The sequence below is a fragment of the Hyla sarda genome, chromosome 7, assembly GCF_029499605.1.
Source record: "Hyla sarda isolate aHylSar1 chromosome 7, aHylSar1.hap1, whole genome shotgun sequence".
Lineage (NCBI taxonomy): Eukaryota > Metazoa > Chordata > Amphibia > Anura > Hylidae > Hyla > Hyla sarda.
Window position 1 is genome coordinate 88,058,428 of NC_079195.1, and position 24,990 is coordinate 88,083,417.

General features: G+C 45.7%; 1 long non-coding RNA gene across 3 annotated transcripts in view; it reads left to right on the forward strand.

The window, feature by feature from the left end:
- Positions 1-22,353, forward strand: part of LOC130281798 (uncharacterized) — a 35,128-nt gene extending 12,775 nt beyond the window's left edge. For all 3 annotated transcript variants that reach the window (XR_008846113.1, XR_008846111.1, XR_008846112.1), the window contains exon 3: positions 22,009-22,353. This is a non-coding gene — a long non-coding RNA (uncharacterized LOC130281798). The remainder of the gene's footprint in view (positions 1-22,008) is intronic.
- Positions 22,354-24,990: the final 2,637 nt, after the last annotated feature.

A 24,990-nucleotide genomic window follows, 5' to 3' on the forward strand; every position in this document is an offset into this window, starting at 1 on the left:
CCACATTAGGTGCAGGATAGCTCCCCCACATTAGATGCAGTATAGTTCCCCCACATTAGGTTGTAGGTCCCCCAGATTAGGTGCAGTATAAGTCCCCACACATTAGGTTGGCAGTATAGTCCCCCACATTAGGTGCAGTATAGTTCCCCACATTAGGTGCAGTATAGTTCCCCACATAAGGTGCAGCATAGTCCCCCACATTAGGTGCAGTATAGTTCCCCCACATTAGGTGCAGTATAGTTCCCCCACATTAGGTGCAGTATAGTTCCTCCACATTAGGTGCAGTATAGTTCCCCCGCATTAGGTGCAGTACAGTTCCCCCACAGACATACAGCTTTCAGCCATATACAGTGTATGGCTGGAGGCTGTCTGCCTGTTTACTGCCCCACTTCAGTATTCCGGCCACTGCTCTGGGGTCACCGGACCGGAGGTGGGGTGGTTGGAACACTGAAGATGACGTGCCGCTGGTCACTTACCATGTGTGCGCGTCCTCCTCACTGCTCAGCTCTACTCTGTTACTATGGGCGCACGCACGGGGCGTGAGTGACATCCCTGCGTGCGCTACCTCCCGGCGGCCCCTGCATTTTTAAAGTTAATGAGGGGCCGCAGAGAGGTAACCGGGGCATCCTTGTATCCCGAAAAGATTTTTCGGGAAACCAGATGTCCCTAATGTGACGGGGGCCCCCTGCTCCATAAGCACCAATGATGCTGGAGGGGAAAAAAATGCAGCCACATCTCAAAGCGGCACCAGGATCAGCGGCCCACTGGAAAATTTCCCGGTATCCCGATAGGCCAGTCCGTCTGTGCCAATGCCTAGTAATTTTTCTGAATATGGTCCCTATGGTACGGTCCCTATCTGGCGGGGACTTATGGAAAAAGTAGGGGAGGGGGGGGGGGACTTTTTCACAAGAAAGTACCAGCGATACATTTTTGACCACTGCTACGCATAAACCAATTTGACTGTGTTCAGTGACTTCTTGCAAATCGGCTGTGGCAAAAAGGCATTTTTACTGAAAAGTGCACTGTGTAGAAACATTGAGGAAGATTTATCAAAACCTGTCAGGAGGAAAAGTTGCCCAGTTGCCCATAGCAACCAAAACAGATTGCTTCTTTCATTTTGCAGAGGCCTTGTTAAAAATGAAAGAAGAGATCTGATTGGCTGCTATGGGCAACTGGGTAACTTTTCTTCTGGACAGGTTTTGATAAATCTCCCCCTTTAGCCCCAAAAAAGTTTCAAAATGGCATTTTTCTTATTTTTTTTCAATTTGGCCCCACAAAATAGTTTTTTGGTTTACAGTTTGTGCTAAAACGAGTAAAGTCATTACAAAGTACAATTGGTAGTGTGAAAAACAAGCCCCATATGGGTAGATGTGAAATTGAAAGCATTATTATGAGTATTAGAGGGCTAGGAGGAAAAAACTGACTTGCAAAAATGAAACATTATCTCTATTTAACCCCTTCCAGCATATGGGCATAAATGTACATGGGGGCTGTGTATTTGTGTATATGGGGCTGCGTATGTGTGTGTATGAAGAGCTGTGTATGTGTGTATATGGGGCTGTGTATGTGTGTGTATGGAGGGCTGTGTATAGAGAGCTAAGTGTGTATATGGGGGCTTCGTATGTGTGTGTATGGAGGGCTGCGTATGTGTGTGTGGTATCCCGGTACAGGACCTTGTCTTGTCCCTTGTGTTAAGTCCCCTCAGCTAGAGTCCCTCCATCTATACAGGGCTCTCCTGGAGGGCTTGCCCCTTGGTTTCCTCATATCATTGTATTTACATGTATATTATTTAATGTATAGGTAAAATAAATGTATAGGACCTTCCCAGGTCATGTGATCTACATTTGTGAATGTACAGATATTTAAGGACCTTCCTTGGTCATGTGACGTACCCAGAGTTCACTGGGTTCAGGACCTACAGGTTTGCTGGCCAATGAGCTTAGTCCAGCCCCCTATTATATAAAGGGCTGTAGTCTGTAAATTCACTCTCTTAGTTTCTGCTCTTAGTTCCGGACTATGAAGCAAGCACAATCAGCATATCTTCAATCTCATCTCAAACTAGGCCAAAGCCTAAAGAACCAGCAGGCACTAAAACTGTGAGTGATAAATCTTAACCTACAAATCCTGTGTGACTACTATCCCTACTCAAATCTTATAATTAGTAGCACAGTGGCCTGCTGAAAGCTCATTACTATCAGTCCCAGCAAAGCTTGTGAGGAACCTGCATCCCGGTTGCCTCAGGAGAAACTGTTTAATTGTTAAGACTGTTGCATAAAAGTTCAAGTAAAAGTTTCCAGTTATCTCATAAATCCGCTGTAAGCATTATGTTTATTCTCCGTGCCGTTTGTGGGCCGGTTGGTGGCAGGACCTATTATACTAAGCAAACTTCACCCTGGTGTCACGACAAGTAAGGGTTAACATCACCAGACCCTTCATTCACCATTGCAACACCCCTACACCACATGTGTGTATGGAGAGCTGCGTATGTGTGTGTATGGAGGGCTGCGTATGTGTGTATATGGGGCTGTGTATGTGTGTGTATGGAGGGCTGTGTATAGAGAGCTAAGTGTGTATATGGGGGCTTCGTATGTGTGTGTGTGGAGGGCTGCGTATGTGTGTGTGGTATCCCGGTACAGGACCTTGTCTTGTCCCCTGTGTTAAATCCCCTCAGCTAGAGTCCCTCCATCTATACAGGGCTCTCCTGGAGGGCTTGTCCCTTGGTTTCCTCATATCATTGTATTTACATGTATATTATTTAATGTATAGGTAAAATAAATGTATAGGACCTTCCAAGGTCATGTGATCTACATTTGTGAATGTACAGATATTTTAGGACCTTCCTGGGTCATGTGACGTACCCAGAGTTCACTGGGTTCAGGACCTACAGGTTTGCTGGCCAATGAGCTCAGTCCAGTCCCCTATTATATAAAGGGCTGTAGTCTGTAAATTCACTCTCTTAGTTTCTGCTCTTAGTTCCGGACTATCAAGCAAGCACAATCAGCATATCTTCAATCTCATCTCAAACTAGGCCAAAGCCTAAAGAACAAGCAGGCACTAAAACCGTGAGTGATAAATCTTAACCTACAAATCCTGTGTGACTACTATCCCTACTCAAATCTAGTAGCACAGTGGCCTGCTGAAAGCTCATTACTATCAGTCCCAGCAAAGTTTGTGAGGAACCTGCATTCCGGTTGCCTCAGGAGAAACTGTTTAACCTCCCTGGTGGTATGATTCTGTCTGGAAATTTGTACCAAAAGCGGTACAATTTTTTGCACTGAATTTCACACCTCCCTCCGCCCATTTCACATCTCCCCCGTCACATTCCCCCTCCCTTGTCACATTCCCCCTCTCCCTTGTCACATCCCCCCGTCACATTCTCCCCCTCCTTGTCACATTCTTCCCCCCTTGTCACATTCCCCCCTTTGTCACATTCTCCCCCTTCATGTTACATTCCCCTCCCCCTGTCACATCCCCCCCCTTCATGTCACATTCCCCCCCCTGTCACATTCCCCCCTCCTTGTCACATTCCCCCCCCTGTCACATTCCCCCCCTTGTCACATCCCCCCTGTCACATTCTCCCCCTTCATGTTACATTCCCCTCCCCCTTGTCACATCCCCCCCTGTCACATTCTCCCCTTCATGTTACATTCCCCTCCCCCTTGTCACATCCCCCCCCTTGTCACAACCCCCCCGTCACATTCCCCCCTATGTCACATTCATCCCCCCCCCCCTTCTCACTTTGTCCTGCAGCAGCATACACTAGGTTTGCCGGGCAGATGTCAAGTGTATTTGCTGCAGAACAAGCCCTTTCCCCTTCAGCCAATCACAGGCTTTACACCACTGCAGCCTGTGATTGGCTGAAAAGGGAAAGGTCCTGTAAGATGAATAGCGAAGAGAGCAGGGACCAGAGCGCACGGAGGGGAACGACATCTTCAGGGACCGGGACTAGGTGAGCAAAAGGTTTTATTAATTTTACTACTTTTTCCTTTTACATTTAGCTCAGTGTTTTTCTAACAGGGTGCCTCCAGCTGTTGTGAAACTACTACTCCCAGCATGCCCGGACAGCCTTTGGCTGTTCGGGCATGCTGAGAGTTGTAGTTTTGCAACAGCTGGAGGCCCCCTGGTAGGGAAACACTGACTTTTAGTATTTTTCTTTACCTGCTCTGGCCGGCCCCCGCAACGGGAGGCGACCAGAGCAGATAATCACATGTTTTCCCGGGGGCCGCATCGCTATATCGCATTGCTTTTGCGATATATCGTGCAGCCCGGCCGGGAACTCTGCAATTCTACCCCGAGCGTGACTCGGGGTTACCGATCCTGGCAGGGAAAATTAACCCCGAGTCACGCTCGGGAATACCGCACAGGAGGTTAATTGTAAAGACTGTTGCATAAAAGTTCTAGTAAAAGTTTCCAGTTATCTCATAAATCTGCTGTAAGCATTACGTTTATTCTCCGTGCCGTTTGTGGGCCGGTTGGTGGCAGGACCTATTATACTAAGCAAACTTCACCCTGGTGTCACGACAAGTAAGGGTTAACATCACCAGACCCTTCATTCACCATTGCAACACCCCTACACCACATGTGTGTATGGAGAGCTGCGTATGTGTGTATTGAGGACTGTGTACGTGTGTGTATGGAGGGCTGTGTATGGGTGTGTATGGAGGGCTGCATATGTGTGTGGAGGGCTGTGTATGTGTGTGTATGGAGGGCTGCGTATGTGTGTGTATGGAGGGCTGCGTATGGGTTTGTATGAAGGGCTGTGTATGCGTGTGTATGGAGGGCTGTGTATGCGTGTGTATGGAGGGCTGTGTATGCGTGTGTATGGAGGGCTGCGTATGTGTGTGTATAAAGAGCTGCATATGTGTGTGTATGGAGGGCTGTGTATGTGTGTGTATGGAGGGCTGCGTATGTGTGTGTATGGAGGGCTGTGTATGTGTGTGTATGGAGGGCTGTGTATGTGTGTATATGGAGGGCTGCGTATGGGTGTGTATGGAGGGCTACGTATGCGTGTTTATGGAGGGCTGCGTATGCGTGTGTATGGAGGGCTGCATATGCGTGTGTATGGAGGGCTTTGTGTGCGTGTGTATGGAGGGTTGTGTATGCGTGTGTATGGAGGGCTGCGTATGTGTATGGAGAGCTGCGTATGTGTGTGTATTGAGGGCTGTGTATGTGTGTGTATGGAGGGCTGTGTATGCGTGTGTATGAAGAGCTGTGTATGTGTATGGAGGGCTGTGTATGTGTATGGAGGGCTGTGTATGTGTGTGTATGGAGGGCTGCGTATGTGTGTGTATGGAGGGCTGCGTATGTGTGTGTATGGGGGGCTGCGTATGTGTGTGTATGGAGGGCTGCGTATTCGTGTGTATAGAGGGCTGTGTATGCGTGTGTATGGAGGGCTGTGTATGCGTGTGTATGAAGGGCTGTGTATGCGTGTGTATAAAGAGCTGCGTATGCGTGTGTATTGAGGGCTGTGTATGTGTGTGTATGGAGGGCTGCGTATGTGTATGGAGAGCTGCGTATGTGTGTGTAATGAGGGCTGTGTATGTGTGTGTATGGAGGGCTGTGTATGCGTGTGTATGGAGGGCTGCATATGTGTATGGAGGGCTGTGTATGTGTGTGTATGGAGGGCTGCGTATGTGTGTGTATGGAGGGCTGCGTATGGGTTTGTATGGAGGGCTGTGTGAGCGTGTGTATGGAGGGCTGTGTATGCGTGTGTATGGAGGGCTGTGTATGTGTGTGTATGGAGCGCTGCGTATGTGTGTGTATAAAGAGCTGCATATGTGTGTGTATGGAGGGCTGTGTATGTGTCTGTATGGAGGGCTGCGTATGTGTGTGTATGGAGGGCTGTGTATGTGTGTGTATGGAGGGCTGCGTATGTGTGTGTATGGAGGGCTGTGTATGCGTGTGTATGGAGGGCTGTGTATGCGTGTGTATGGAGGGCTGTGTATGCGTGTGTATGGAGGGCTGTGTATGCGTGTGTATGGAGGGCTGCGTATGTGTATGGAGAGCTGCGTATGTGTCTGTATTGAGGGCTGTGTATGTGTGTGTTTGGAGGGCTGTGTGTGCGTGTGTATGGAGGGCTGTGTATGCGTGTGTATGGAGGGCTGTGTATGCGTGTGTATGGAGGGCTGCGTATGTGTATGGAGGGCTGTGTATGTTTGTGTATGGAGGGCTGTGTATGTGTGTGTATGGAGGGCTGCGTATGGGTTTGTATGGAGGGCTGTGTATGCGTGTGTATAGAGGGCTGTGTATGCGTGTGTGTGGAGGGCTGTGTATGCGTGTGTATGGAGGGCTGTGTATGTGTGTGTATAAAGAGTTGCGTATGCGTGTGTATGGAGGGGTGTGTATATGTGTGTGTATGGAGGGCTGTGTTTGTGTGTGTATGGAGGGCTGTGTATGTGTGTGTATGGAGGGCTGCATATGTGTGTGTATGGAGGGCTGTGTATGGAAACAGTGTATGTGTGTATATGGGGCTGTGTATGTGTATTACCTTAGGGACACAGGGAGATTTATCAGTCAGCCTGAATCCCTAATTGTCAGTTTTTTCCCACACCAACCAATCACAGCTCAACTTTCCAACTTTTGCGAGCTCTTGTAAAGTGAAAGTTGAGTTGTGATTGGTTGCTATGGGAAAAACAGACAATTTTGGTTCCAAGCTTATTTATAAATCAGGGCCACAGGGTGTAAATGTACGCCCTGTGCCTGCTCCCGAACTATGAAGTGTACTCAGGAGCTGAGCCCGCTTCATAGCCAGTTAATAAAAGTTAACATGCATACGCCCTGCATCCCAAGTCCTTAAGGATGTAGGGCGTATGCATACGCCCGTGGGAATTCCGGTCCCCGCCGCTAGCCGGTTGGGGACCGGACTATGATGCCTGCTGAAATCATTCAGCAGGCATCCCGGCACATCGCAGAGGGGGGTCCTGAGACCCCCCCCCCCCCCCCCGACAATGTCGACGATCGCAGAAAATCGCATGTCAATTCAGACATGCGATTTTCTGCTATTCCGGGCTGATCGGGTCTCTGGTGACCCGATCGCCCGGAAAATAGGGATGATCGGAGCTGTCACTGACAGCCCCAATCATCCTGAGGGATAGGAGCGAGATTGCAGTGCTGTGATCTCCTCCTATCCCCTGCCATTAGTCAGAAGTGAATTCTGACCAATGGCAGCGCAAGACAGGGGGTTGCCATGGAAACCCCCGCTCTGCCCACCCCGGGATGTTGGGCAGAATGGGGGGAGAAGATGGCGGCGGTTACCTGAACAGAAGATGCCGTGGGGACCAGCGATCATCGGTGGAGACTGCGGAGATCAGTGGCGCAGGTAGGGAAACAACGGTGTGGGGGGGGGGGGGGGAGTTAGGTGGCAGTAAAGTGATATTTACTAGCCCGCAATGATTAACCATCCCCACCGGACGGTCCCTGCAGCATAGATGGCCTTGACCAGCTCACCCTAACTTCCCGCCAAGGGGAGGTGAGTACAAAAAAAAAGGGGGGGGGGGGGGGCTGGATGATAACGAAGGCCGCAGTAGTCTTCAACCTGCGGACCTCCAGAGGTTTCAAAACTACAACACCCAGCATGCCTGGACAGCCAATGGCTGTCCGGGCATGCTGGGAGTTGTAGTTTTGAAACCTCTGGAGGTCCGCAGGTTGAAGACCACTGATGAAGGGATTGACAAGCGGTGATGATGAAGGGGTGGGATGATGACGAAGGCCGAAGTGGTCTTCAATCTGCAGACCTCCAGAGGTTTCAAAACTACAACTTCCAGCATGCCTGGACAGCCAATGGCTGTCTGGGCATGCTGGGAGTTGTAGTTTTGCAACATCTGGAGGGTCACAGTTTGGAGACCACTATTACAGTGGTGCCCAAACGGTGGCCCTCCAGATGTTGCCAAACTACAACTCTCAGCATGCCTAGACTGCCGAGGCATGCTGGGAGTTGTAGTTCTGTAACATCCTTCCCTTCAGATTTTGCAATTTTCATGAAAATTTTTGAAAATTGCTGCTATACTTTGAAGCCCTCTAATTAAAAAAAAAGTAGAAATATGTCCATTTTATGATCTTGTATTTGTGAATCAATATAAAATTTATTTTGAATATCAATTTTTCTTACAAGCAGAGAGCTTCAAAGTTAGAAAAATGCAAAATTTTCATGAAATTTGGGGATTTTTCACCAAGAAAGGATGCAAGTTACGAAAAAAATTTACCACCAAAATAAAGTAGAATATGTCACGAAAAAACAATCTCAGAATCAGAATAATCGGTATAAGCATCTTGGAGTTATTAATGCTTAAAGTGACGGTGGTCAGAATTACAAAAAAGGGCTGCGTCCTAAAGGTGAAAATGAGCTGCATCCTTAAGGGGTTAATATATGTGACTAAGCTCCTTACCTGATAAGTTTTAATCACCCCTTTTTTTTAATTAAAACAATATAAACAAAAATAAATACGTCATATCAGCGCTTACATAAATGTCCAAACTATTAATATATATAACGTTAAAGGAGAACTGCAGTGGAATCTAACTTATCCCCTATCCGAAGGGGATAAGTTATAGATGGGGGGGGGGGGGGTCCAAGTGATGGGATCCCCTGCGGTCTCCTGTATGGGGTCGCGGCAATATGCTGGAAGGGGCCTTTCCGTCCCTGCATGATGCGGCGGCCAACACGCCACCATGTATCCCATAGAGATTTATGGAGGGGGTGTGTCTGCCGCGGCTCGACTTCCTGCTGGGGACAACACGGCGCTTCCTGCTGACTGCCGTGGCCCTGTTCAGTAGATCCTAGGGAGCCCAAGCGGTCAGACCCCTCGCGATCTATAACTTATCCCTATCTTTTGGATAGAAGATAAGTTATACTGCACTACAGTTCTCTTGTGATTCACTCCTTAAGGACATAGGGCGTACCTGTATGCCCTACGCCCGATCCCGTTGTTTAAAACGGGGTCACGCCGTGACCCCGCATCACACAGGGTTGGTCCCGGCTGCTAATCATAGCCGGGACCCTGGGCTAACAGCGTGCGGCATCGATTGTTGTGCCGCGTGCTGTTAACCCTTCAGACGCGGCGATCAAAGTTGACCGCCGCGTCTAAAAGCGAAAGTAAACGCTTCCCGGCAGCTCAGTCGGGCTGATCGGGACATCACAATAAAATCGCGATGTTCCGATCAGCTGGGACGCAGGCGGAGGTCTCCTTACCTGTCTCCGCTGCGTCCAATCGTCGATTGATTGCTCCAAGCCTGAGCTACCGGCTTGAGCAATGGAGCCCCTATCTCACTGATCCGTGCAAAGCTATGGCTTTGCAGGGATCAGCATAGGAGATCAGTGTGTGCCTATGGGAGCTATTGCACTGCAAAAAAAAGTAAAAAAAAAAAAAAAAAGAGTTAAGGTCATATAACCCCTTCCCTAATAAAAGTTTAACCCCTTAAGGACTCAGCCCATTTTGGCCTTAAGGACTCAGACAATTAAATTTTTACGTTTTCATTTTTTCCTCCTCGCCTTCTAAAAATCATAACTCTTTTATATTTTCATCCACAGACTAGTATGAGGGCTTGTCTTTTGCACGACCAGTTGTACTTTGTAATGACATAACTCATTATATCATAAAATGTATGGCGCAACCAAAAAACACTATTTTTGTGGGGAAATTAAAACGAAAAACGCAATTTTGCTAATTTTGGAAGGTTTTGTTTTCACGCCGTACAATTTATGGTAAAAATGACATGTGTTCTTTATTCTGAGGGTCAATACGATTAAAATGATACCCATTATTATATACTTTTATATTATTGTTGCGCTTAAAAAAATCACAAACTTTTTAACCAAATTAGTACGTTTATAATCCCTTTATTTTGATGACCTCTAACTTTTTTATTTTTCCGTATAAGTGGCGGTATGGGGGCTCATTTTTTGCTCCATGATCTGTACTTTTTTTTGATACCACATTTGCATATAAAAAACTTTTAATACATTTTTTATAATTTTTTTTAATAAAATGTATCAAAAAAGTAGGAATTTTGGACTTTTTTTTATTTTTTTTCGTTCACGCCGTTCACCGTACGGGATCATTAACATTTTATTTTAATAGTTCGGACATTTGCGCACGAGGCAATACCAAATATGTCTATAAAAAATGTTTTTTACCCTTATTGGAGTTAAAATAGGAAAAAACGGACGTTTTACTTTTTTATTGGGGGAGGGGATTTTTCACTTTTTTTTTTCTTTTACTTTTGCATTTTTTTACATTTTTTTTTTACACTTGAATAGTCCCCATAGGGGACTATTCATAGCAATACCATGATTGCTAATACTGATCTGTTCTATGTATAGGACATAGAACAGATCAGTGTTATCGGTCATCTCCTGCTCTGGTCTGCTCGATCACAGACCAGAGCAGGAGATGCCGGGAGCCGCACGGAGGAAGGAGAGGGGACCTCCGTGCGGCGTTATGAATGATCGGATCCCCGCAGCAGCGCTGCGGGCGATCCGATCGTTCATTTAAATGGCGAACTGCCGCAGATGCCGGGATCTGTATTGATCCCGGCACCTGAGGGGTTAATGGCGGACGCCCGCGAGATCGCGGGCGTCGGCCATTGCCGGCGGGTCCCTGGCTGCGATCAGCAGCCGGGATCAGCCGCGCATGACACGGGCATCGCTCCGATGCCCGCGGTTATGCACAGGACGTAAATGTACGTCCTGGTGCGTTAAGTACCACCTCACCAGGACGTACATTTACGTCCTGCGTCCTTAAGGGGTTAAATCACCCCCTTTTCCCATAAAAAAAAAAAAAAAAAAACTATGTAAATAAAAATAAACATATGTGGAATCGCCGCGTGCGGAAATGTCCGAACTATAAAAATATATCGTTAATTAAATCGCTCGGTCAATGGCGTGCACGCAAAAAAATTCCAAAGTCCAAAATAGTGTATTTTTGGTCACTTTTTATATCATGAAAAAATTTATAAAAAGTGATCAAAAAGTCCAATCAATACAAACATGGTACCGATAAAAACTTCAGAACACAGCGCAAAAAATGGGCCCTCATACCGGCTCGTATTATTTTTACCGAAAAATGAACTGCGTAGAAACGGAAGCCCCCAAAAGTGAAAAAAATAACACTTTTTTCTTCAATTTTGTCGCTCAATTAATTTTTTTTCCGTTTCGCCGTGGATTTTTGGGTGAAATTACTAATGTCACTGCAAAGTAGAATTGGTGGCGCAAGAATTAAGTCATAATATGGCATTTTATGTAGTGTTGAGCGGCATTGGCCATATTCGAATTCGCGATATTTCGCGAATATATGGACGAATATTCGTCATATATTCGTTAAATTCGCATATTCGTAATATTCGCATTTATTTTCGCACATGTGAAAGTTCGCATATGCGAAAATTCGCACGTGTGGAAATTAGCATATGCGAAAATTAGCCTAAGCAAAAATTTGCATATGCGCACATTCGCATATGCACATTTTCGCATATGCGAAAATTCGTACCCCAGTCTCACATAGTAGTATTAGAGCCTTCTTTACACCACACAAGCTGGAAGCAGAGAGCGGTGATCACTGTGATGTGTACTGTGAAAAAAATAATAATGAATATTCGTAATTGCGAATATATAGATATTCGCGAATAAAATTCGCATTGCGAATATTCGGGAGCAACACTATATATAATCACTTACATTGTATACAGATCCTTTATAGTATACTGGTCTGTGTATAGTAGTTTTATTCAATACAGTATGGCGGTATTATCCAGTTATTGTGTGGTGGTATATATTTACTCCTTGTATACCAGTATTATTGGTCATGGAAATTTACCTACGTTAAAGTGTTTCTTACATACCGTATTTATCGGCGTATAACACGCATTTTTTAGGCTAAAAATTTTAGCCTAAAGTCTATCTGCGTGTTATACGCTGATAAACTGTTTCTGACCCCGCAGAAGCCGCTCCGTTGCGGCCAGCTTCTCTGCCCCTGCCTATCCTGGAGTCCAGAAACCGCCGCCGCCACTGCCCCATTGCCTCCCCCATCCCCGGTTTTATAATTACCTGTTCCTGGGGTCCGCGCTGCTTCTGGCTCCGGTGTAATGAAGAAAACTGTGTCTTGAAGCGTTCTGTGTCGCGCGTCCTGCGTTGTTGCTATGCGCTGCGCTGTGCAATAACGAGTGACGTCTTCAACGCTGACGTCACCGTCAGTGGCCCGGCGCACAGTGACAGCTAAGGACGCCTCCAGAGCCAGAAGCAGCGTGGACCCCAGGAACAGGTAATTATAAAACCAGGGATGGAGGAGGTAATGGGGCAGCGGCAGCGGCAGTCTCTGGATAGCCTGGGGGAGAGAATCGGCGGCAGCAGGACTCTAGACCCCAGGAAAGGCAGGGGGAGAGAAGCAACTGCCTCTCTCCCTCTGCCTTTTCTGGGGGCTTCTGTGGGGTCAGAAACAGTCTATCAGGGTATACACATGCACACACACGCACCCTCATTTTACCAAGGATATTTGGGTAAAAAACTTTGTTTAACCCAAATATCCTTGGAAAAATTAGGGTGCGTGTTATAGGCCGGTGCGTGGTATACCCCAATAAATACGGTATATAAATTTTAGTTTATTGTGTGTGGGATTTGGGTGGAATAGGGGCGTGGCAGAAGATTGATGAGCTGCAGAGCCTAGCAGGGGCCCTTGCCTTTTTTGGTCTGGGGGCCCTGAGTGTTGTCAGTTCGCCCCTGGCTATGACCCATAGGCCATAGCAGTCGATCCTGACCCCAGACTAGAGAAGGAGTGATTGGACCACGACGGAAACTGGCCGGTACACAGACATACTGCCTGCAGCCGCATCCTATATATGGCTGGAGGCAGTACAGTGACCCCCGACCTACAGTGGCCCCGACATACGATAATTTCAACGTACGATGGCCACTCAGAGGCCATCGCATGTTGAAGACAGCATCAACACACAATGCTTTTGTATGTCGGGGCCATCGCATAAACGGCTATCCAGCAGCGCAGACTGCTTCAGCTGCCGCCGGATAGCCGTTTAAGGTGCCCCGTGTGCTCCGGTGATGGTCACTCACCTGTCCCCGGCGCTCCGGATCTTTCTCTTTAGGATCCCCTGCATCGCCGTCGCTCTCCTTCGTCGTCATCACGTCGCCGCGCACGCCATCCCGTCATCCAAGAGGAGCGGCGTGCTTAGCGACATGATGACGGCGATGGAGAGCGACGATCCCAGGCAGCACAGACGGTCCGGAGAGACGGGGACACCCCGGGGATGTGGCGACAGCAATGGAGGGCAATATCCAGAGCAGCGGTGACGGTCCGGAGCGGCGGGGACAGGTGAGTATAACTTCCTATTCTTTTCATTGCATTGATCCCTCAACATACGATGGTTTCAACTAACGATGGTTCATTTGGAATGAATTACCATCGTATGTTGAAGGACCACTGTATGTCCAATAGGGGGTCATTAAATATATTATGGGGGCACCGAGAGGGAGTCATTAAATGTATATATGGGGCAAAAAGAGGGGGGGATCAATAAATATATACGGGAGCACCAAGAGGGGGTCATTAAATATATATATGGAGCACCAAGAGGGGGGGGTCGATAAATATATATATGGGGCACCAAGACAGGGTCATTAAATATATAGGGGGGCACAGAAGGGAGGGGGATTTACAAATATATGTGGGGGCACCAAGGGGGTCATTAACAATACATGGGGAAAAAGGGGGGTCTATAAATATATAGGGGGCACAGAGGGGTATACATATATATATAATACATGAGCACAGAGAGGCACAACGTGCTCACTATTAATGTGTGCAGCCATACACATGAGGAGTCTGTAAAGAAGTGGGCATTGTGCTGAAGAAAGGCGCCTAAAATGTTTGTCTGGCAGGTTCTTTGGAGACGGGTCTTCATGATGGCCTCTAATCAAAGTAGACGTAGTTTGTGAGTCAGTAAATGTAACTGTAATCCCTTATAATGGCTGCAGAGCCCTTGCTAGTATCTACCTCTGTATGATCAGTATGTGGCACTATTGTTCAATTTTTAGGGAAGTTTCACAGTAACTAGATTAGGGAGTATTAGAATTTAGCAGGGTGCAGTGCAGTAAAATACTGTGCAGCACAATGTCTCACTGCACTGCACTTTGCTTTAATCTAATTAGAAATATATAATTAGAAAATAAAATGAGATTAGGAACAGGCCCTGGGGGCAGATTCGGGGAGTGGGCCACATGGTGGAAGAGGGGGCCCAGGCCTTCTGATGGCAGCCCTGCCTTCCAGACTCATAAAGTATATGTACATTATGGGTTGGCTAAGGGAGTATAGTGTTGGCTCAAGAGCCGAGCCTGCACCATATCTGTCTCTTACCAGCAGCCAACACTGGCTAACAATGACTAACACTGGCGATCTCTTCAGTGTTGGTCATTTAACTGTTTAAGTGCTGGCATTGTCATTGGTGTTCAGTGGGTCTAGTTGGCAAAAAAAAAAAAGAAATATAATCATATTTGGTTTCACCACATGCGTCATTTTGTGAAGTATTAAAATATAACATTATTGATCCTGCACAGTCTATGGCATTAACGGAAAAAAATACCAAATGCCAAAATGGAATAAACATCAATAAAAAGTCCCACCAATGACCAATGACAAAGGCTACTGATAGCAACTGCAAAGCCCCGCACTAAGCCGTGCTCACTTGCTTAAAAATAGTGGCGTAAATCTGCAAAGATTTACACTTTTTTGTACAAACCAGGGGCCCACACAAAAATGTTCAACTTTTTGACACCTAAATTAAAGTGTATTGGTTTAACCTGTACCGCTCCCGTTGTATGATACGGTGGGTCCCGGTTGTTATGAACAGCCATGACCCACTACTAATGCGTTCTATCAGGTCGATGCCCGGCATTAACCCTTTGGATGCCTTAATCAAAATAAATTGGTTTAATAAATGTCACCTATATATGTTGTAAATATATAAAAAATTATGAAACCAGGGTCTTTTCAATTATCTAAACACACAAGTGTTCAATGGTTCATTTTATAAAGTTTATTTCACTACCCCCAGAGAAAATGGTCTGTGACTGTCCGGATATTCTGGGAGTTGTAGTTTTGCAACAGCTGGAGGCACCCTGGTAGGAAAACACTATTGTATGAAGACGGCCATCGCCATTGTGTGCTGACATACAATAAGTATACTTAAAGGGGTACTCCAGCCCCAAGACATCTTATAACAGATAAGATGTCTGATCGCTGGGGGCCCGCCACTGGGGACCACCGCAATCTAGCATGCAACACCCACCTGTATGTACTGCCGGAAGCGCTGGAGGTTCTCAGTCTTTTGCCTCCCGACCACGGGGACGGATTATCGTGATGTCACGACTCCGCCCCCGTGAGACATCACACCCTGCCCCCTCAATGCAAGTCTATGGGACTTACAGGTGGGTGCTGCATGCTAGATTGTGGGGTCCCCAGCGGCGGAATCCCGCGATCAGACATCTTATCCCCTATCCTTTGGATAGGGGATAAGATATCTTGGGGCCGGAGTACCCCTTTAAAGGTGTTATCCACCATAAGGTGATTTTAGTACGTACCTGGTAGACAGTAATCGACATGCTTAGGAAGGATCTGGACTTGTCTTGGGGCTAAATGGCTCTGTCATGAGATTACCATAACATTGTGGCTAGCTGTTTGTGAACTGGTTATTTCCTGTTTGACTTTTCTTTTTTTGACTACAATTCCCACAATTCCATTTTCCTCCCTCCCACACATCAGCCACCCCACCCATTCAAACCTAAATGAGCTACATCCATTCCAATCGGTGTGGTTTTCAATCATGGTGCCTACAGCTGTTGCAGATTGATCTCTCTACCACCAAGTGATCCCTCCATCCAGTGAAGCAGACAGGCTCCCTGTCATCAGTTGACTAGTGAGTAAGGTCTCGGCCGCATTGCAACCTTTGAAAAATCGGAGACAACAGTCATCATGTATGCTGTTAAAAATAAACAATGGGCTGAAAATCACATAAGAATTGTGAGAAAACCATCACCCACAGGTACAGACATTATATTATGAACTACACTAACTTTACAGCCCCTGTAGCATAGTCAAATAAAAAAAATTCCCGGAATACCCCTTTAACCCCTTAAGGACATAGGGCGTATCCATACGCCCCCGTTTCCAAGTCCTTAAGGACCGAGGGCGTATGCATACGCCCTGAGCATTTCAGGCCCCCGCCGCTAGCCGGAGGGGAGCCGGGGCCAGATGCCTGCTGAAATCGTTCAGCAGGCATCCCGGCATATTGCCCAGGGGGGTCATTATGTCCCCCCATGTCGGCGATTGCCGCAGATCGCTGGACAATTCAGTCCAGCGATCTGCGGCGGATTCCGGATCAATCGGGTCTCCAGTGACCAGATGACCCGGAATTACTGGCTGAACAGCCAGAGCCAGCAGGGGTGAGGTGGCACTGGTGCCACCTCACGATCGCCCTGATTCGTCGGCCGGTTTCCCGGCCGACCAATCAGGGCGCCTGCTGCGGGTGTCACTCCCGCAACCCACTCCGCCCCTCTTCCGGAGGACGTGAGCGGGTGCGGGCAGAAGACCCCGGGTGCTGGGGACCCCGATCCCCGGCGTCCCTGTTGGGATCGGGGCCCCAGGAGCGACGGCGGCGGCGAGGGACTGACCTGTGCGGCTGGATCGTTGGAGGTGAGTGACAGCCTCCTGCTGTTGCTTAGCAACAGCTCCCAGCATGCAAAAAGGGCATGCTGGGAGCTGTAGTCATGCAACAGCAGGAGGCAGACCACCACAACTCCCAGCATGCCCTTATGGGCATGCTGGGACTTGTAGTTTTGCAAAAGCTGGAGGCACATTTTTCTATGGAAAAGTGTACCTTCAGCTGTTGTATAACTACAACTCCCAGCTTGCACAATCAGCTAAAGTGCATGCTGGGAGTTGTAGTGGTGCATCTGGTGGTTGCATAACTACAACTCCCAGCATGCCCGTTGGCTGTCGGTGACTGCTGAGAGTTGTAGTTTTGCAACAGCTGAAGGCACACTGAGTTAAGTAGCAAACCAGTGTGTCTCCAGCTGTTGCATAACTACAATCCCCAGCATCCCCAGCCAAAGTAGTATGCCTCCGGCTGTTGCATAACTACAAGACCCAGCATGCCCTTCCGCTGTCCGTACATGCTGGGGGTTGTAGCTTTTGCAACAGCTCAAGGCACACTGGTTGCAAAACACTGAGTTTGTTACCAAACTCGGTGTTTCACAACCAGTGTGCCTCCAGCTGTTGCAAAACTACAACTCCCAGCATGCACTGATAGACCGTACATGCTGGGAGTTGTAGTTTTGCAACAGCTGGATGTTTCCCCCCCCCCCCCCCCAATATGAACGTACAGGGTACACTCACATGGGCGGAGGATTACAGTAAGTATCCGGCTGCAAGTTTGAGCTGCGGCAAATTTTCTGCCGCTGCTCAAACTGCCAGCGAGAAACTACTGTGAACCCCCGCAAGTGTGACTTTACCCTAAAAACACTACACTACACTAACACAAAATAAAATAAAAAGTAAAAAACACTACATATACACATACCTCTACACAGCCCCCCTCCCCAATAAAAATGAAAAACGTCTGGTACGTCACTGTTTCCAAAACGGAGCCTCCAGCGGTTGCAAAACTACAACTCCCAGCATGCACTGATAGACCGTACATGCTGGGAGTTGTAGTTTTGCAATTACAGTAAGTATCCGGCTGCAAGTTTGAGCTGCGGCAAATTTTCTGCTGCAGCTCAAGCTGCCAGCGAGAAACTACTGTGAACCCCCGCCCGTGCGACTGTACCCTAAAAACACTACACTACACTCCCCAATAAAAATGAAAAACGTCTGGTATGCCACTGTTTCCAGAACGGAGCCTCCAGCTGTTGCAAAACCACTACTCCCAGTATTGCCAGATAGCCACTGACTGTCTAGGCATGCTGGGAGTTTTACAACAGCTGGAGGCCCCCTGTTTGGGAATCACTGGCGTAGAATACCCCTATGTCCACCCCTATGCAAGTCCCTAATCTAGGCCTCAAATGCGCATGGCGCTCTCACTTTGGAGCCCTGTCATATTTCAAGGCAACAGTTTAGGGCCGCATATAGGGTATCGCGGTACTCGGGAGAAATTGGGCTTCAAATTTTGGGGGGTATTTTCTGCCTTTTGGGGGGTATTTTCTGTATTACCCTTTTTAAAAATGTAAATTTTTTGGGAAAACAGGCATTTTAGGTAAAAATTTTTTTTATTTTTTTACATATACAAAAGTCATGAAACACCTGTGGGGTATAAAGGTTCACTTAACCCCTTGTTACGTTCCCCGAGGGGTCTAGTTTCCAAAATGGTATGCCATGTGTTTTTTTTTTTTTGCTTTCCTGGCACCATAGGGGCTTCCTAAATGCGGCATGCCCCCAGAGCAAAATTTGCTTTCAAAAAGCCAGATGTGACTCCTTCTCTTCTGAGACCTGTAGTGCGCCAGCAGAGCACTTCTCACCCCCATATGGGGTGTTTTCTGAATCGGGAGAAATTGGGCTTCAAATTTTGGGGGGTATTTTCTGCTATTACCCTCTTAAAAAATGTAAAAATTTTGGGAAACCAAGCATTTTAGGTAAAAAAAATTTTTTTCACATATGCAAAAGTCGTGAAACACCTGTAGGGTATTAAGGTTCACATTACCCCTTGTTACGTTCCCCGAGGGGGTCTAGTTTCCAAAATGGCATGCCATGTGTTTTTTTTGCTGTTCTGGCACCATAGGGGCTTCCTAAATGCGGCATGCCCCCAGAGCAAAATTTGCTTTCAAAAAGCAAAATGTGACTCCTTCTCTTCTGAGACCTGTAGTGCGCCAGCAGAGCAATTTTCACCCCCATATGGGGTGTTTTCTGAATCGGGAGAAATTGGGTTTCAAATTTTGGGGGGTATTTTCTGCTATTACCCTTTTTAAAAATGTAAAATTTTTGGGAAACCAAGCATTTTAGGTAAATTTTTTTTAATTTTTTTTACATATGCAAAAGTCGTGAAACACCTGTAGGGTATTAAGGTTCACTTTATCCCTTGTTACGTTCCCTGAGGGGTCTAGTTTCCAAAATGGTATGCCATGTGTTTTTGTATTGCTGTCCTGGCACCATAGGGGCTTCCTAAAGGTGACATGCCCCCCAAAAACCATTTGTCGCTCCTTTCCTTCTGAGCCCTCTACTGCGCCCGCCGAACACTTTACATAGACATATGAGGTATGTGCTTACTCGAGAGAAATTGCGTTTCAAATACAAGTAAAAATTTTCTCCTTTTTACCCCTTGGAAAAATTCTAAAATTGAGTCTACAAGAACATGCGAGTGTAAAAAATTAAGATTTTGAATTTTCTCCTTCACTTTGCTGCTATTCCTGTGAAACACCTAAAGGGTTAATACACTTACTGAATGTCATTTTGAATACTTTGGGGGGTGTACTTTTTATAATGGGGTCTTTTATGGGGTATTTCTAATATGAAGACCCTTCAAATCCACTTCAAAATTGAACTGGTCCCTGAAAAATAGTGAGTTTGAAAATTTTGTGAAAAATTTCAAAATTGCTGCTGAAATTTGAAGCCCTCTGGTGTCTTCCAAAAGTAAAAACTCATAAATTTTATGATGCAAACATAAAGTAGACATATTGTATATGTGAACCCCAAAAAAATTATTTTGAATATCCATTTTCCTTCAAAGGAGCTTCAAAGTAAGAAAAATGCTAAATTTTCATTTTTTTCATCAAATTTTGGAATTTTTCACCAAGAAAGGATGCAAGTTACCCTAAAATTATACCACTAAGTTAAAGTAGAATATGTCACGAAAAAACAATCTCGGAATCAGAATGATAACTAAAAGCATTCCAGAGTTATTAATGTTTAAAGTGACAGTGGTCAGATGTTCAAAAAATGCTCTGGTCCTTAAGGTGAAAAAGGGTTTCCTTAAGGGGTTAATACAGTGGATCCAGACTGCTAGTACCTCAATAGTAAAACATTATAATATTATGTTGAATGATAAAGACAGCAAGGTTATTCTGCTTTCATGCTTTGGCTTAAGTGATATTCCCAAAATGTCAATGAAGCTAAGAACCACTTCAGCCCTTGTGTGACTAAGGACAAGATTGTTCTGAATATATATTTCATCAGAATTACCACTTGAGCAAATCCATACTTACAGGTCTCAAAAGTCTCATTATGCCATAGCTATTATGTACAATACCTGAGTATGCAATTGTATGTTGCATCATCTAAATATCGCGCATGCACCCCCTAAATACGAAAATGAATGCATTTACTGAATAATAAAAGTGTTTCTGACGTCAAACCCTGCTGCAGTGATATTTACAGTATATTCGATCAGCAGTTTAGTCTGTAGATGTATTACTTTAAAACAGATGTCAGGTGCACAAAATTCTTATTATTCATATAAAAGCAGTTGCTCACCAGGCAGGGACGTCCATCAGTGTATATAGGTAATATGCCCTTTACGACACTGCAGGAAGTCAGTCATGTACCAAAAAACATAGACATGAGCACAACTGACATTTCGGATTCCCCTGCTAACTATGTGATCAGTCAACCTTAGAATCACTTGCTTCTGGAACACTGCAATACATGCCCCACATACTAATACTGATCTTGAAGCTGCGGCTGATGTACCGTGTATCGATTGTTGGTTGGCCAAATCCCAGTCTGCGACTCGCAAGGGTTAAATCGTAATCATCTTGCCGATCTTCCCATGCAATCCACGGCATGCCAAAATAAACATTTCATTTTTCATTGTCAGCCATACATAAAATGAACATAAATTCCCTTAGAAAAATATGTTGACATTATAAGGAAAGAGTCTGATTATTTCTCAGTGGAAAAATGGTCATAAATATTCCATTTATGGCTGGTTATTTGGTGAATAATTTATAACGTTGCACTTTAAGTCTGCAACAGGATGTATTTGGGAATGTAATAGTCTTGACATTTCTCGCTGAATAATTTCTTTCTTACATTCCCGTTCATAAGCCTTAAAACAGTTGTTAAGTTTTGTTCTGGAAAAAAAAAGACATTACTTTGAGATATTGTCCTATGCAGAGTGCTTCAGGCAGTTAAAATACACTTTATAACCAGAAGGAAAAAAAAATATTTTATGCAAAAATGCATTTCCCTTAGCACATTATACCAAGGCCGCTTCTAAAATAACTCTGTTATATATTGTGACGTGTTCTGTCTTTATGCTGGATGACACGTTACCACTCTGTTTAAGAAACAGAAATATGTGTGTTGTGATGTTGGCTAAGTTGGGAAACAATGGAGTTCTATTCGGTTGCTGCAAAAAAAATAAAAAATAAAGGGAAAATAGGCACTGTTAGAATAAAAAACTTTTTATATGTTGTACATCTTGGCAAAACATTAAACTTTCTAATATACTTAATCAGAAAATGTTATCTTCTTTTTATAGAACTTATGGTTTATAAAAAAAAAAACAAAAAAAAAAAAAGACCACTAGGGGGTCCCCATACCATCCAGAACATAATTCCTTCCGGCTGCAGCATCATCTTTGTCCCAGCTGAAGCATAGGCTGAGAAAAAGTCCAATAAGAGAGGGCGGACTAGAACTAGCATTAGATGTTTATAAGACTCATGAAAACAGGGTGGTGGGGGTTACAGAGCAGTCTGCAGTAATTGGATGAAGAGACCAAGAACAGCACAGCAGACTTAGGGAGGAAGTGAATGCAAGGGGAGTGAGGGTGGATTTAATTCTTGCCTCCGACACGCCCCTTCATGAGCAGGGGATTTGAAAAGAAGGAACAGGATAGCGGAGGGATTTGTGAGCCAAATACAGAAAATAGACACACAAAAAAGACATGTAAAAGCATCTGCATGACATAGTGAGTAACATATATATGCATTAGTTGTTGTTGTGATATGACAGGTACACTTTAAAGGAAACATGTCAATAAGATAACAGTGCTCTAACTGTGGACATTTTTTTCTTTCAGAGAAAAAAAAAAGGAAGACCAGGGTGCAGCGCCTCGTGTATGACCCTTGGTGTTACTGACCCTGTCACAAATGGAGACTAGAGGAAAGATTGGCGCTCACCTTGACCAAAGAAAGATTGCGCCTATCATCCCAACTAGTGGGGTAGCAAGTAAAAGAGTAGAGAGCTGCTCAGCCTGTGAGGCTGCAGGAGATGGGGGCTGCCCGTCCTGTCCAAATGCGGTGAAAATTAAGTAAAAACCTTTATAACAGATGCTGCTTCGCTCCAATAAAAAAGTTGAATCTGTAGATGGTATTCCAATGCCTAAAGCATATGTTTAATAAAGAGTATAATAATAAAACAATGAAACAATAGCGCGTTTTGGGGGTTTAGTCCTTCTTCAGATTGACAACAGTAATCATGATTGCTGGCATTATAATGTAAAGTGGTGGAGATAAGTGTATTGCATCATAATATTGGGTACAGAGTTTGGCTGTGATAATGATAATGTCATAAGGATACAAAAATTTAATAGAAACTGTATGGGACTACTTACTGTGGGTGGCTATTTTTAAAGGCATCAGTTGTGGTTGTCAATAGTGTATGGCCAATGTATTGCTTTGACCTGTAACTTATCTCCTGAGGATAGAAGATATGTGTTTGATTGCAGGGGTCTGACCTTTGGGACACCCCCCCCCCATGATTTCCAGAATGGGCTCCAGCTCTCCCTGTGCATAGAGTGTTGTGTTGACTGACTATGAGAGTACAGGAGATATTGAGCACAGCTCTCGTGTATTTCCGGCTCTCCCAAAAAAAATGCAGGGAGCGCATGCTGATATGCCACTCCATACACAGGGAGGACCGGCCTACCGTTCTGGAGATCACAGGGTTTCCCAGAGGTTGGACCCCTGCTATCAGGCACTTATTTATTGAGCGGTGCCCATCATTTTAAATATTTTTATTAGCATTGTCAAATACAGAATTGAGTAACTTCAAATTTGGAAATCTAATTAAAGATTTCTAGTATACCGTATATACTCGAGTATAAGCCGACCCGAATATAAGCTGAGGCCCCTAATTTTACCCCAAAAGCTCAGGAAAAGTTATTGACTCGACTATAATCCTAGGGTGGGAAATACATCATCCCCCCATGTAATCATCCAGACCCCCATCATCATCCAGACCCCCATCATCATCCCCCCCTTTCATCATCACTGCCTGTCAATCCCTTCATCAGTGGTCTTCAACCTGCGGACCTCCAGATGTTGCAAAACTACAACTCCCAGCATGCCCGGAAAGCCATTGGCTGTCCAGGCATGCTGGGAGTTGTAGTCTTGAAACCTCTGGAGGTCCGCAGGTTGAAGACCACTGCGGCCTTCGTCATCATCCCCCACCCTTCATCATCACCGCCTGTCAATCCCTTCATCAGTGGTCTTCAACCTGCGGACCTCCAGATGTTGCAAGACTACAACTCCCAGCATGCCCGGACAGCCATTGGCTGTCCAGGCATGCTGGAAGTTGTAGTTTTGAAACCTCTGGAGGTCTGCAGATTGAAGACCACTTCGGCCTTCGTCATCATCCCACCCCTTCATCATCACCGCTTGTTAATCCCTTCATCAGTGATCTTCAACCTGCGGACCTCCAGAGGTTTCAAAACTACAACTCCCAGCATGCCCGGACAGCCATTGGCTGTCCAGGCATGCTGGGTGTTGTAGTTTTGAAACCTCTGGAGGTTCGCAGGTTGAAGACTACTGCGGCCTTCGTTATCATCCAGCCCCCCCCCTTTTTTTTTTGTACTCACCTCCCCTCGGCGGGAAGTTAGGGTGAGCTGGTCAAGGCCATCTATGCTGCAGGGACCGTCCGGTGGGGATGGTTAGTCATTGCGGGCTGTTCATTTTCACTGGGGGAACTCTTTTCCATGCTTTGACCCCGGCGTAGTGACGTTGCCTTGACGACGACGCACAGGGACGTTGCACATGAACGTTCCTGTGCGTCGCCGTCAAGGCAACGTCACTACTCTGGGGCCGGGGCTGAAGCGCGGAGAAGAGGCCCCCCGGTGAAAATGAACAGCCCGCAACGACTAACCATCCCCACCGGACAGTCCCTGCAGCATAGATGTCCCGGACCAGCTCACCCTAACGTCCCGCCAAGGGGAGGTGAGTACAAAACAAAAGGGGGGTGGGGCTGGATGATGACGAAGGCCGCAGTGGCCTTCAACCTGCGGACCTCCAGAGGTTTCAAAACTACAACACCCAGCATGATGGCTGTCCGGGCTTGCTGGGAGTTGTAGTTTTGGAACATCTGGAGGTCGGCAGGTTGAAGACCACTGATGAAGGGATTGACAGGCGGAGAGTTCACTCAAGTATAAGCCGAGGAGGGCGTTTTCAGCATGAAAAATCGTGCTGAAAAACTCGGCTTATACTCGAGTATATACGGTATGTGTTTAGGGGTTGACAGTCAAACACACATCCAACTCATTTACATAGCAGTACAGCTATGTTCATGCAGATTTATATCAAATAATATGAATATAATATAAATTGGCATTTTAACATTCAAGGCTACAATGCTTCATTCATGGCCCAAGTGTAAAGAGTTTGATTTGTATTCTGCTTAGCCTAAAAAGTCTCCACTTATATTAGGTTTAGATAATTTCATAATAATCGTAATGTAAAAGCCAATCTGACTCTGCAGAAATTGATATGTTTTTGATGTAATTTTCCTTCTTTGTACAAGAGAGTCATTCACAGTAATTCAAAATAATGGAAATCCTAATATTTGAGTTTGAGTTTCTTTCATACTCCTTTGATATAGGAAGTCAATGAACTTGTATAAAGTTCAATAAGGCTTATGAAATGGAACATTGTTGGTATATTTTTTTCCTCTGAACAGCAGTGTACCTGTCTTAGCCAGGGGTTATGGTACGCTTTTGATGAAACTCTTAGTTTATTCCTACATTAACAAAAGGTTGATGTTTCTATTGGCTTTTTTTTTTTTTTTTTGC